Below are 10,635 nucleotides of genomic sequence, written 5' to 3' on the forward strand. Positions count from 1 at the left end.
TCCAACCCGCTGAATCCGAACACAGGGTCACGGGAGTCTGCTGGAGCCAATCCCAGCCAACACAGGGCACAAGGCAGGAACCAATCCCGGGCAGGGTGCCAACCCACCACAGCAATATGTATATATATATATATATATATATATATATATATATATATATATATATATATATATATATATAATTAGTCTCTTTCAGGAGTGAATCGAGCTCCGTGTGTAGTCGTAGGGGACAGTTCCGTCTCTCAATTTTCGAGATAATCGCTATTTTCCGTTTGACGTTCAAGTGGTAATACTTACATACTGTATTTGAGAAAGTTATTGCTTTACTTAAACGAAATTTTGTGTACGAGTATTACACTACACACGTTACTAAAGACTCTTGCAACTTTTGACCCACTCCTGCTTACTGAAAATGGTAATTTACCAGAATTGTTCGCTAAAATAAAATTATCACGGCAAATTTTTTATTCATGCAGCTGCAGAGTCCGATTTATGCAACTTTACTTTTATAATAATTGTTCCACGTATTATCAATTTGGTTTGATTTGTTGTTGATGGTTCTTTAATGTACATAATATAAAAATATAATCCTTGTCTTGCGGGTTACTCCTCAAATATCCATCTCCATATCTGAGTATACGAGAACGTCGAGGGGAGACCCTTAGAAAAGGGTCTAGATGAAAATAAACTGTCTTTGGGAAATTCAGCACGGCTAAATGCAATCCGCCATGAGACAAGAAGACGTGTGCTGTAATCCAGAGAGGCGATGAAGTTTTTTTTTATCAGATTAGTTGAGTCACAAACGCTGTGATGAGATGAGATGAGACCCCGCTTTGCCTGGTACAAAACTTTGTGTCCGTTGATAACAATGGTTTTCTCATCACACTCTTGCTGCCTGATGGGAACTGCAGTCGCCATAATGCCACTGGGTTTTAGTTTGTCTTCCCCGCGACACTCCCCAGTATGCCATATGCTTTATATTTTAAGTTGGACCAATGGCAAAATGAATTTTGTCAAAGTCAGTTCAGCCATTTTATATGATTGACAAACAAATAAACAAAGAGCTAATGGTTTTAATTAAATAGATTAATACCAACGCTGCCACCATGTAGTCAGAGGACCAAACAGACACTGCCAGAAAAGATAACACGTGTGAAGAGGAGCTAGGAGTTGCTGCTTCACAAATCCAATGTCCCGGGATCCAATCTCTCGACTGAGTGTCATGTGTGTGTGTGTGTGTGGAGTTTGCACTTTCTATCCATGGAGGTTTTCTTCCTTCCACAAACCCAAAGATGTGCCGCTCAGGCTCAACGGTAACCCTAAGTGTGAATAGGCCCAGTGATGGACTGGCATCCCAGAATGGTTCCAGCCTTGTGCCCAACACTGCTCAGGCAAGATCAGGCTACCAGGGACCCCAAACTGAATTACACAGAATGTTACTTTATAAAGAGCTGCATTTGGAGAATAAGCCATCATAATCTGGTCACGGTTATATGCTTACCCTGGCGTCGTTTGGCAGTCCACCCATTGCCGACTTGCAATCAGATTTCCATAAATATGCGTGCAGTATTAAGTGAGCAACATAAATAAATAAAGAAAGACAGAAACAAAGAAACAAAGAAAAAAATGATCCTGGCAATCATGAGAGAAATGTAACTCATTTGTGCAATTTGCATGGCCATGATTGATATTTTACAATAGGCTAATCTTCGCAACCTTCTCAGAAATTATTATTAAGTGCTTGATGGTTATTTAATTTACTCATTTTGAGAATTTAATTAGTAAAAGAGCCCCTTATGTTTGACTGATTAATTACATAATAATTCATTGTGGATGGTTGGCATCGAGAAAGTCTAGAAAATTACACAAGAGCTGCCTGTAATGACATTTTTTGTAGGAAGACATTGCATCTGGTTGATGGCTGCTTTAAAAGTATATATATATATATATATATATATATATATATATATATATATATATATATATATATACACATACATACTCTATGTGTGTGTGAATGGCTTGAATAGTATGTACTTGACACCTCTGCTAATTATTGCTGTTCCTGTCTCAGTTCTGAAATGTTGTCTACATATTTCATTAATTAATACAAATATACTCCTTTTCAAATGTAAGTTTAACAGTTATACATTTAACGAATTAATAAAAATGTACCCTTTATTAAAGTAAGTTTATATCTATGCATTTCATAAAGTAATACAAATATACCCCTTTTCAAATGTAAGTTTTTTAACTATAAATTTCATGAATTAATAAAAATATTCACTTTTTCCAATGTAAGTTTTATATCTAGTTTCACTAGCTAATGCAAATTTACCCATTTTCAAATGTAAGTTTTATAATTATAAACTTCATGAATTAATACAAATATACTCTTTTTGAAATGTAAGTTTAACAGTTATAAATTTAACGAATTAATACAAATGTACCCTTTTTTAAAGTAAGTTTATATCTATGCATTTCATAAAGTAATACAAATATACCCCTTTACAAATGTAAGTTTTATAACACTTCATGAATTAATACAAATATACTCTTTCTGAAATGTAAATTTTATAGTTATAAATTTAACGAATTAATACAAATTTACTCTTTTTTAATGTCAGTTTTAAGTCTATAATTTCATGAACTAATACAAATATATCCATCTTCAAATGTAAGTTTTTTACAACTATAAATTTTATGAATTAATAAAAATATTCAATTTTTTCAAATGTTGGTTTTATATCTATAATTTCATAAACTAATACAAATATATGAATTATATAATGAATTAATAGAAATATACCCTTTTTCAAATGTAGTTTTATAACTATAAGTTTGATATTCACTTTTTCAAATGTAAGTTTTTTAACTATAAATGTCATGAATTCATATAAATATACCCATTTTTCAAATGAAAGTTTAATATACCCATTATTAAATATACGTTTTTATAGTTATAAATTTCACAAATTAATACAAATATGCACGTTTTCCAATGTAACTTTTATTTGTACAATTTCATTAATTAGCAGTGTTCATAAAACGGGTAGATTGAGATGACTATTTTGTAAAGGGTGGCACACATGGGCTGGCTGGCAGGCTGGCATGGATTGGTCCCATTTCCTTAGCCAGCCAGGGGGCCAATGTTACAGAAAGTTCAGAGGAGGCTCCATTTCAAAGCTATAAGCTCCCCTGACGCACTAGACTGCAGCATCCCTGGGCTTCAGGACCCATTCAGATACCCGCAGGGAATCCTGGGAAGTGTAGTGCAGTGATTCAGCTCTGCTGGGGTCAGAGGGTGCCGCCAGAGTGTGGTGGAGGGAGTTACGCTCCCTGCTTTATGGGACTTCTGAATGACCCGGACGTGCTTCTGTCGGGCTGTGCCCTGGCACCGGAAGCACTCCAAGATAAAAGGAGCTGCTTGACCTCATCCAGGTAAGTTGGAGTCGAGTGTGGAGGACGGACAAAGTTCACCTGGGAGCTGTGGAGGCCTTTTTGTAAGGTATTATTATCATTATCATTAATAAACCTTTTATTTATATTGGGATTTGTGTCTGTGAGGCTGTGTCTGAGGTTTGGGGTGCAGTAATTCCCTCTGGTGGTTTCATATTACATCTTTGCTTTTATTACTTTTTGGTCAAAACTGCTGCATTTCAAGTGTTCTTGCTACTTCTGCAATAGAGATAAATTAGAAGTTGTAAACCTATAAAACTGGAATTGTTCCCCAGTTCCCAAAATAAATAATGTGCATCTTGATTTAGGATTTTGGAATTGACCTGGTGAGAGTGTGTGTGTGTGTGTTGGTTGGGGGGCGGGGGGGGAGGGGGTGGGGGGGCTGAGGTTGTGTGTGTAAGGTGGTCCTGTGATGGACGGCTATCCCGTCCAATGTTGGTTCCTGCCTTGCACCTGATGCAGCCAGGATGGGTTCTGCGATCCTGAACTGGACTATGTGGGTTTGAGCATGTTATGTTATATATGTATTACTTTTCACTGTGTTAATGCCTATTCTATGTAAATAACAAAAGGATATGTGTCCGTGAGTCTATCTGTATGTCCTTCTCTGTGTCTGTCCGGTTGCTATTCCTACATCAATTCCAAAAGGTGGCGCATCAAAAACATTTTTAGTAATACAATGCATTGCATTTGTCATTCCAACAGATGGCGCTTCACAGACAATACCTCTGCTTTTACAAATCCCATTGCAAATGGCATATCGCAGAGACACATGCATTGCATTTATGATTCCAACAGATGGCTCATCAGAAACATCAGCGCTGCTTTTACAAATCCTATACAAAATCGCATATAACAGACACACACGCATGCATTTGTCATACTGTGTATCCATCCGGTTCCTACATCTCTGTTATATGCCATTTAGGTATGGGAGATTTGTTAAAGCAATGCTAATGTCTGTGATGCAGCATCTGTTGGAATGAAAAATGCAATGTGTTTTGTTACTAGAAATGCGCCATCTGTTGGAATGACAAATTCAATGCATTTTTTTTACTACAAGCATTATAAATAGGTGGTGCACTGTAAACATTAATGCTGGGGCCTACATTGATTTTTCAAGTTACCACACATCTTAAACTGGTAGCTCAGCCAGTAGCATATATTTTCATTATTAGTGCTTAAACTAGAACATCAATTTAGCAAACAAATAGAAGACAAAGTTATTTTTAATGCACTCTCCGATCACTGCTTTAATATCAACTGATTTTTTTATTATTATTATAGAACATAAGAACCTAATATTTTCAGACCTGAGGGTACAGGGTGGCAGGAGTCTATCCTGGCAGTATTTGGGGCAAGGCAGGAATCAGTCCGTTGCAGGGCTTATTACAGAATACTCCACAGACATATGAAAGCAGCTCATCACAGAGCACACGGTTACTCTGCAGTATGAAGTAAGTCTGTTAAAAACGGAGAAAATATCGGGGAGTATTTAATAAACTGCGAACCCCATCCTTATACGGCGTGTGTTTTGATAAGCCACACTGGATAAAGTTCTTATCTCCGTTTTTCCGATGCTTCTGCTGTTGTGACAATTCTATTAAAATCTCCACGTTGACCTCAGACCCAAATCCAATCAATGTTATCTTTGTTCCCCTTCTTATCACCACTGTTCCTATTCTTCTTAAATGTGACAAACTTCCAACTGTTTGTTCAAGTTATCACTCTTGCTTGTCATAATTCTGATTTAAAACTTCAAGATAAATTCCTGTCTCTCTGGCTATATGAAATCCCTGGAAAAAGGATTTGCCCCTTTCCATTGGTGTCCATTAAACTCTCGACTATCTAAAGGTTTACAGTTATTGTTTTTATGATTAACACATTGTTTTCTTGATCCTGTAACTCTTCTAATAATCTGGGAACTGCTGGCTCTTTAAGTTCAAATGACAGCTCGGGTCAGATTCATTTTATTCTGCTCTAAGTGCTGCAGGATTGTAGGCCCAGTATTCCTTAATGTGAACGTGAACACAATTCTTTAATTCTTCTGCTCAATGATAAAAAAAAAAAAAAAAGGTTGAGAACCTCCGAGACCCCACTGGGCCTGTCATCTCCACCAACATCAAGTCATGGGCAAGAAGGCCATTTGGAAATCATGACAGTCCAGCTGGGTCTTGTGAGGTCTCCAAGGAAATTTTAAGATTACCCCCTGTTAGTTATCTCTGTCCTTAGGTGATGGGTATAAAAGACATGAGGCCATGATGGAAAGCAGGTTCTTAGCTTTTTTAAAGAAGATAGTAGCTGTGCTTCAGAGTCTGTGCTGCTTGTCCCTATGACAAAAAATAGACCAGTCCTGTGATAAAGAGAACATTAATTTATTTTGTTATTAAATAAATAGTGGCGCAGTGGGTAGTGCTGCTGCCTCGCATTTAGGAGACCTGGGTTCGCTTCCCGGGTCCTGCCTGTGTGGAGTTTGCATGTTCTCCCGGTGTCTGCGTGGGTTTCCTCCGGGTGCTCCAGTTTCCTCCCACAGTCCAAAGACATGCAGGTTAGGTGCATTGGCGATTTTAAATTGTCCCTAGTGTGTGCCCTGCGGTGGGCTGGCGCCCTGCCCGGGGTTTGTTTCCTGCCTTGCGCCCTGTGTTGGCTGGGATTGGCTCCAGCAGACCCCCGTGACCCTCTAGTTAGGATATAGTGGGTTGGATAATAGATGGATGGATTAAATAAATAATAAATAAAGGTGAAAATTTTTAAGTTAATTTTTAAAGAGACACATCTCATGATTTAAGTCTTTAACACCTGCTCTGTTTCTGTGTGATTCGGCATGCACTGCACACTTCTTTCAGTCAGCCTGCTCATTAACACATACAGCCTGCTCTTCCAGAGAGCCAATCATGTGGCTGCAACTCTCTCTCTCCCTAATATAAATTACAATACAATGTATATATTAATTACTGTACATGTTGTTAGTTGGCTAACAGAGACATAACCAATGGTGCATCACAAGCATTTGTAGTAAGGCACTTTATTACTAGAAATGTTTGCAATGCACCCTATGTTGGAAAGACAAATGCAATGCATTTTATTGGAATGTATTTTACAAATGCTTGTGATATGCCATCTGTTGAAATGACAAATGCAACGCATTATATTGCTACAGATGTTTGCATATCGTTGTGTTGCCTTGTCTCTGTCATTCCCTCCCCAGTTGCATGTCTCTTTCATTCCAACAGATGGTGCACCACAAACATTTGTAGCACTATAATGCATTGCATTTATCATTATAGTAGATGGTGCATCCCATGCACTGCAAAATATATTCCAATAGAAATGTTAAAACTGAGGTCTGTTAACCATGTTACTCAGAGACTTTAAGTTTCTTTAAGTGCCTGTGCGTCTGCATATCTTTGTGTCCACTCCAGTTGTTCGTTTCTGTCATTCCAACAGAAGGTGCACCACAAACATTTGTAGGAATATAATGTATTGCATTTAGCCATTTCAACAGATGGTGCATCACAAGGATTTATAGTAAGGCACTTTATTACTACAAATGTTTGCAATGCGCCCTCTGTTGGAAAGACAATTGCAATGCATTTTATTACTGCATCCATCCATCCATCCATTTTCCAACCCGCTGAATCCGAACACAGGGTCACGGGGTTATTACTGCATGTATTGCGAAATACATTGCAATAGAAACATTAACGGTGAGGTCTGTTAACCAGGTTTCATAGAGACTATTGGTTTCTTTAAGTGTCTCTATGTCTGTGTATCTTTGTGACCACCCCAGTTGCTTGTCTCTGTCATTCCAACAGATGGTGCACCACAAACATTTGTACCAATATAATGCATTGCATTTGTCATTTCAATAGATGGCACATCACAAGCATTTGTAGCAAGGCACTTCATTTCTATAAATGTCTGCAATGCTCCATCTGTTGGAAAGTTAAATGCAATGTATTTTATTACTACATGCACCACAAATGCATTAGAATAGAAATGTTAACACTCAGGTCTATTAACCGGGTTTTTCAGAGACTAAAGGTTTCTTTAAGTGTCTGTGCTTCTGCGTATCCCTGTGACCACCAGAGTTACTTGTCTCTGTCATTCCAACAGATGGTGCACCACAAACATTTGTAGCACTATAATGCATTGCATTTGTCATTATAATAGATGGCGCATCCCAGGCACTGCAAAATATATTCCAATAGAAATGTTAAAACTGAGGTCTGTTAACCATGTTACTCAGAGACTAGAAGTTTCTTTAAGTGTCTGTATGTATTTTTGAGTCCAACCCATTTCCTTGTCTCTGTCATTTCAATAGATGGTGCATCACAAACATTTGTAGTAAGGCACTTCATTACTACAAATGTTTGCAATGCACCATCTGTTGGAAAGACAAATGCAATACATTTCATTACTACGTGCATTGCAAAATACATTTTGATAGAAAAATTAACACTGAGGTCTGTTAACCATGTTACTCAGAGACTTTAAGTTTCTTTAAGTGCCTGTGCATCTGTGTATCTTTGTGTCCACTCCAGTTGTTTGTCTCTGTCATTCCAACAGATGGTGCACCACAAACATTTGTAGCAATATAATGCATTGCATTTGTCATTTCAACAGATGGCGCATCACAAGGATTTGTAGTAAGGCACTTTATTACTACAAATGTTTGCAATGCACCATCTGTTGGAAAGACAAATGCAATACATTTCATTACTACGTGCATTGCAAAATACATTTTGATAGAAACATTAACACTGAGGTCTGTTAACCAGGTTATTCAGAGACTAGAGGTTTCCTTAAGTGTCTGTATGTTTGCATATTTTTGTGTCTGCCACAGTTGCTTGTCTCTGTGACTTTAGTCTCTATTGACTAAATGCAATACAATATATTCCTACAAATGTTTGTGGTGCACCTTCTGTTGGAATGACAGAAAGAAACAACTGGAGTGGACACAAAGATATGCAGACACACAGGCATTTAAAGAAACTTAAAGTCTTTGAGTAACATGGTTAACAGACCTCAGTTTTAACATTTCTATTGGAATATATTTTGCAGTGCATGGGATGCACCATCTACTATAATGACAAATGCAATGCATTATAGTTCTATAAGTGTTTGTGGTGCACCATCTGTTGGAAAGATAAATGCAATGTATTTTATTACTACATGCATCACAAAATGAATTCGAATAGAAATGTTATCACTCAGGTCTGTTAACCAGGGTTCTCATAGACTAGAAATTTCTTTAAGTGCCTGTGCATCTGCGTATCTTTGTGTCGACTCCAGTTGTTTGTTTCTGTCATTCCAACAGATGGTGCACCACAAACATTTGTACGAATACAATGCATTGCATTTGTCATCTCAACAGATGGCGCATCACCAGCATTTGTAGTAAGGCACTTTATTTCTATAAATGTCTGCAATGTGCCATCTGTTGGAAAGATAAATGCAATGTATTTTATTACTTTATGCATCACAAAATGCATTCAAATAGAAATGTTATCACTCAGGTCTGTTAACCAGGGTTCTCATAGACTAGAAGTTTCTTTAAGTGCCTGTGCGTCTGCGTATCTTTGCATTTGTCATTTCAACAGATGGCGTATCACCAGCATTTGTAGTAAGGCAATTTATTTCTATAAATGTCTGCAGTGTGCCATCTGTTGGAAAGATAAATGCAATGTATTTTATTACTTTATGCATCACAAAATGCATTCTAATAGAAATGTTAACACTGAGGTCTGTTAACCAGGTTTCTCAGAGACTGGAGGTTTCTTTAACTGGAATAACTGTACACGTGGCAGTTTTATTAACCGGGTTTCCGTGAAATATACGTGAACACACTGATTGTTTCTTCAGAAAAGGATGGCGTAATGGTCTGTGCCATTACCAAAGGAGCACACGTGAAATTTGTTTTTTAACATACCATGATATTCCGTAACCCTCTTCATTCCACTGAGGATCATGGAGGCTGAAGCCTATCTTGACATTGTCAGGTGCAAGGCAGGAGCCAGGCCTGGAGATGACATCTACTCCATTTCAGGGCCCACTCAAAACGACCACCACCACTTTCGTTTCATATTTTCATATCCGCTATGTGACCTGATTATGCACACTAACTGGCCGTCTTTAAGGACCTCACCTCGCTTTAATGACCTCAAATCCCCTTCTTCTTATCAGGGTGGACAGCAGTTACATTTCATTTCTGAAAAAGCTTCAGATGTTAAAAAAATGACCACCCATGTGTGGATAAGTTCTGAAAGAAAAAAGGATTTCAGTTTCTCTCTGACTGTAGGCTTTTTATGACTCTCTGTGGACATGTGGCCGCTAAAGGAATGTGGATATTAAGTTCCAAGCATTGCTGAGCTCCATGTTGTAAATAAAGACAGTGTCACTTGGGTCTGGGCATGTGTTTCCAGTTGAGAGGAAATGTAACAGACAGTGTTAAAAAATTAACAAAGAAATGAGCGGTTTTAATGGATTATTTTGCCTTAGTTTATATTTCCAAGTTGTTACACATGCTTTCTTAACTTGACCATTCAATCAGCTTCACTAATCGTCATGATGTAATTAGAGCTAAACACTCCTCTACAGTGGCCACATGCAGGCCCACCAAATTGTAACATAACATTATTTTCTCAAACCCGTTTATTGTAATTTGATTTAATGGTCCACAGTGACTGTGAAGATGCATTCGTTCCCTTGGACGTTTTCACATTTTATTGTTATACAACATTGAAGCAGATGTGGACATGTCAGAGACGACTATCAGCAGAAGATACGGAGGCCACACTGCAAGATGCAAACCACTAGGTAGCCACAAAACCAGGAGGGCCAGAATACAGTTTGGGGGAAAAAAGGATTTAAAAGAGCCTGCGGGATTCTGGGAAAAGGTCTGGTGGACAGACGAGACAAGGGCAAGAGCAACGTGTGGAGACCAAAAGGAACTGCCCGAGATCCAAAGCAGACCACCTCATCTGTTAAACACAGTGGTGCTGGGGGTGTTATGGCTTGGGCATGTATGGCTGCCATACTTCACACTTCTCATCATTGATGATGGAGCTGCTGACAGCACAATGAATTCTAAGGTGTAGAGAAACATCTGATCTGCTCAAGTTCCTGTAAAGGCCTCCAAACACATTGGACGGCACTTCATCCTACAACAAGATA

The sequence above is a fragment of the Erpetoichthys calabaricus genome, chromosome 13 (assembly GCF_900747795.2).
Source record: "Erpetoichthys calabaricus chromosome 13, fErpCal1.3, whole genome shotgun sequence".
NCBI classification, from domain to species: Eukaryota; Metazoa; Chordata; class Cladistia; order Polypteriformes; family Polypteridae; genus Erpetoichthys; species Erpetoichthys calabaricus.